The sequence below is a fragment of the Macrobrachium nipponense genome, chromosome 4 (genome assembly GCF_015104395.2).
Source record: "Macrobrachium nipponense isolate FS-2020 chromosome 4, ASM1510439v2, whole genome shotgun sequence".
NCBI lineage: Eukaryota > Metazoa > Arthropoda > Malacostraca > Decapoda > Palaemonidae > Macrobrachium > Macrobrachium nipponense.
Genome location: NC_061100.1, coordinates 10,712,920 through 10,718,254, shown reverse-complemented (window position 1 = coordinate 10,718,254; position 5,335 = coordinate 10,712,920).

Genomic DNA, 5,335 nt, shown 5'->3' with positions numbered 1-5,335 from the left:
ATCTTTATCATGATAATCGTAATCGATTATCATCTTTCCTTACTGACTCAATTTCACTTTTGTTATTTTTTTAAACTTTTTTTATTATATTATTATTATTCTTATTATTATTATATTATTATTATTATTATTATTATCATCATAATTGACTTTCATCTTTTTTTAACTTTTTCAAATTACAAATAAAAATCAATACCAATTCAAGTGAACTATTCGAAGCAGGTTTTCAGATTCATATTTCTTCGTCGTCTCAAGATGCCAAACTCGCTTCTGCAATTTCCTGCTCAACACCAGAGAAATTCCTCCGAAGGAATTCAGGTCTCCTACGGAGAGGAAATGAACGCTTATGATCTGTCCTTTATTTTCACAGCTAACACTATACAATATATATATATATATATATATATATATATATATATATATATATATATATATATATATATATATATATATATATATATATATTTATATATAATAAAATATATATATTATTAAATATTATAAATTATAAATAAATATATAAAATATATAATATAAATAATATAAAATATAAATATATAAATATAAATATATAAATAATATATATTAAATATATATAGATATATATATATATATATATATATATATATATAAATATATATATATTATATAATATATATATATATATTATAATTGTATATATAATATATATATATATATATATATATATATATATATATATATATAATGTATGTATATATGGATGAATATATATATATTCAGACATATATATATACATATATATATATATTTATATATATATATATATAATATATATATATATATATATATATATATATATATATATATATATATATATATATATATTTAGTCTCAGTAATTGGGCGGCTACTCGGAAATCTTAGCTTGATGATGAATAATAATGCCAAGACTAGGAAGAAACTTCTTTAATATTACGAGCTTTCGAGGTTTAAAACCTCATCTTCAGGCTGAAAAAATGACAAGGATGAGAAAAAAATCACAAAAAATTAACATTAAAATGAATTGTCTGATTAAAAGCTTCAGTAAAAACATAAAATAAAACGAACGTCACATACAAACTAAAAATTAAAAATTACGAAAAAACTAAAACAAAGCGCAAATCATACAAAAACAGAAATAAAAAGAAAAATAATATGAAAGGTAAACAAACTACACTCAAAAATAAAATGGCTAACGACCCACTTTGTGTACCTACTATGAAACTATATGATAGCTAGTTGAATACCGGACGAGTTGTTGTTCAATTCCGGTTTCATTTTCTTAATAAACAGCGACTCTGAAATTAAAAGGTCCAGTCTATTTGAGCAAAAAGACAGTACTCTAAAATCTAGGTGAGTGAAAGGATGGTCCTGTGCTAAACTGTGATCCCTTATGGCAGAAAATGGTGGTTTAGAAAGAGGAAACCTAGTTCTAACGGAAAGACCTCTATGTTCCAAAATTCTGTGTCTAAGCCAGCGGGAACTGGATCCCACGTATCGCAGACCACACTGCGAACAGATTAACAAGTAAACGACACTCGAATTAAGGTCCACAGGAAGAGCAGGCTTCTCCCTCAAAAGTGATCCTACGGTAAAAGGGTTAGTAAAAACAAAATCTGAAACTAACTTGAGGAAAACTATGCTTAAGTATTTCTTGTAACTTTTTTCGTACCAAGTAGCTACTATGACCAAGGAAAGGCAATTTAATATACTTTACATCTTTACTAGCAGTACTGTACACCGGTCTGGGACAAAATTTCTCATGTAGAAAATTTTTCAGAACTTTGTAAAAGACAAATACGGGATAAAAATTTTCGGAAAAATAATTCTGGAGGAAGACCATGTCTTGATGAAATAAATTAAAATCACAACAGACATTGTAAGCTCTATTTATCATAGTGCGTATCGAATTAAGTTTAAACAACTTTGGTGAAAAACTAAGATAATTCAATCCCAAGCCAGTAAAAGTACTTTTCCTATAAACGGAATTCTCAAATTTACCTCTATTTCTGTGTACCTGAACATCTAAAAATGACAACATATTATCCGGTGTACAGTACTGCTAGTAAAGATGTAAAGTATATTAAATTGCCTTTCCTTGGTCATAGTAGCTACTTGGTACGAAAAAAGTTACAAGAAATACTTAAGCATAGTTTTCCTCAAGTTAGTTTCAGATTTGTTTTTACTAACCCTTTTACGGTAGGATCACTTTTGAGGGAGAAGCCTGCTCTTCCTGTGGACCTTAATTCGAGTGTCGTTTACTTGTTTACCTGTTCGCAGTGTGGTCTGCGATACGTGAGATCCAGTTCCCGCTGGCTTAGACACAGAATTTTGGAACATAGAGGTCTTTCCGTTAGAACTAGGTTTCCTCTTTCTAAACCACCATTTTCTGCCATAAGGGATCACAGTTTAGCACAGGACCATCCTTTCACTCACCTAGATTTTAGAGTACTGTCTTTTTGCTCAAATAGACTGGACCTTTTAATTTCAGAGTCGCTGTTTATTAAGAAAATGAAACCGGAATTGAACAACAACTCGTCCGGTATTCAACTAGCTATCATATAGTTTCATAGTAGGTACACAAAGTGGGTCGTTAGCCATTTTATTTTTGAGTGTAGTTTGTTTACCTTTCATATTATTTTTCTTTTTATTTCTGTTTTTGTATGATTTGCGCTTTGTTTTAGTTTTTTCGTAAATTTAATTTTTAGTTTGTATGTGACGTTCGTTTTATTTTATGTTTTTACTGAAGCTTTTAATCAGACAATTCATTTTAATGTAATTTTTAGTGATTTCTCATCCTTGTCATTTTTTCAGCCTGAAGATGAGGTTTTAAACCTCCAAAGCTCGTAATATTAAAGAATGTTCTTCCTAGTCTTGGCATTATTATTCATCATCAAGCTATATATATTTATATATATAGAGTATATGCATATATGTGTGTGTATGTATTTATGAATATACATAGAAATACAGTTGTGTATATATTCAAGTTGAATGAAATCGCTGATATTAATCCATATCAGAAAAAAGGTAACAGATCGATATTTTAATAAGAACATAAACGATATAGTTTGAGATAAGCAATTTTGCATTGCATATAAAAACTTTTAATTCACAACAGTTAAGAGAATGCCGTTAAAAATTCACATGAAATGAATATGATAATGCCTTGGGTGCACCTGACTGCAGGGGGAGAATTGAATATATCCATATTGATATTGCTTTATATTCGAAATGACCCTTTCTCATTAAAGTTAATATTACGTTCCGCTTACTGTTTAAAACCCTTCGGATAATATACAGTAATAATATACAGTAATATATTTTCCTTATAAAAACGCAGAGATTTAATTAATTTCAGAGAAGTAAACCGTAGATTTATTTGAAAATGCCAAATATTCAGCTTGAGAAACTTCGAAAAACCGGATGGTATGTAGTTCCACTCTGCAAATAACCTTGGAATGACTAACAACTTCCTTCAGACTTTCCCTGGGTTCGTTTAAACCAAAGAAGAAGAAGAAGAACAATAAAAAAAGAGAAAATCGATCTTCGGATGTAGATTTAGATTCTGGCCTCAATCTGTCATCTTTGTACCAAACTTTCCTGGATACAGTAAACAATCACTGTCTAATACAGGATGTCCATAAAGTCCCAATACCATTACAAGTATTTATTGCCCAGAATGGTACTGGGAATTTATGGACACCCTGTATATATCGGTGATTCCGGTAACAAATAGAGAAGACATCGAGACAGGAACATGACGAAGATGAGGTGAAGGTCTCCAACTGCAATTGCCATATTACTTCTTTTTATTGGAGCCTTTTATAGGATTCCTTGCCACGTAACTCAAATAACTCATTCTATTAGATATGTTTATATGATGCCGGTATACTACTGTCTTTGTCATTGTTGCCTTTTGTACCAAAGGCTCCCATCCCCCACCCACGATCTCCATGACTCATCAGTTTAGAGTAAATTATTGACGTACTGTTTGTATATTGACAACGACTCTGCAATTGTTCGCCAAAATCAATGATATGTATAAGATATTTACCTTCAGGGTTATATTATCATATGAGTTGAGAGTATGCCTTTTAGTTTAAAATATCACATTTAACGTTAGAAGTTATGGTGGTAACAAACATAGATTACTAACTGATTCGTCGAAAGTCCGTCATGGAAAGTATGTTTCCTCGATTATGTTAACAGAATTGAAATGGATTATTTCGATGTTATTCATTATGTTACATTTATATTTGCCCGTGGTTTTATCAAATAATGACATTTCCTTTATTTTATGTTAAGGACGGGTTGTCAACACGTCGATATTTTGGTAGAAGACGTGTTATGATGTTCCCACTAACGGCCATCAAATTACCATCTCAATCAAAATACTTAGGTTAAAATGAACTATGACACATAAATATATTTGATTCGATTTAACTCGCGCGAATGTATAACATTTGGGCGAATATTATGTTGATGCTTGAATGTTATAGAAAAGATTCAAAGAAGAGGACCCACCTGCTTCTGCCCCCTATTTCCACTGGATAGGAAGTCCTATTTCTAATGGATATAGAGCCCTATTTCCACTGGATATGGAGCCCTATTTACACTGGATATGGAGCCCCATTTCCACTGGATATGGAGCCCTATTTCCTCTGGATATGGAGCCCTATTTCCACTGGATATGGAGCCCCATTTCCACTGGATATGGAGCCCTATTTACACTGGATATGGAGCCCCATTTCTACTGGATATGGAGCCCTATTTCCTCTGGATATGGAGCCCTATTTCCACTGGATATGGAGCCCTATTTCCACTGGATATGGAGCCCTATTTCCGCTGGATATGGAGTCCTATTTCCACTGGATATGGAGCCCTATTTCCTCTGGATATGGAGCCCTATTTCCACTGAATATGGAGCCCTATTTCCACTGGATATGGAGCCCTATTTCCACTGGATATGGAGCCCTATTTCCACTGGATATGGAGCCCTATTTCCACTGGATATGGAGCCCTATTTCCACTGGATATGAAGCCCTATTTCCTCTGGATATGGAGTCCTATTTCCACTGGATATAGAGCCCTATTTCCACTGGATATGGTGTCCTATTTTCACTGGGTATTGAGCCCTATTTCCTCTGGATATGGAACCCTATTTCCACTGGATATGGAGTCCTATTTCCATTGGATATGGAGTCCTATTTCCACTGGATATGGAGTCCTATTTCCACTGGATATGGAGCTCTATTTCCACTGTATATGGAGCCCCATTTCCTCTGGACATGGAGCCCTATTTCCTCTGGATA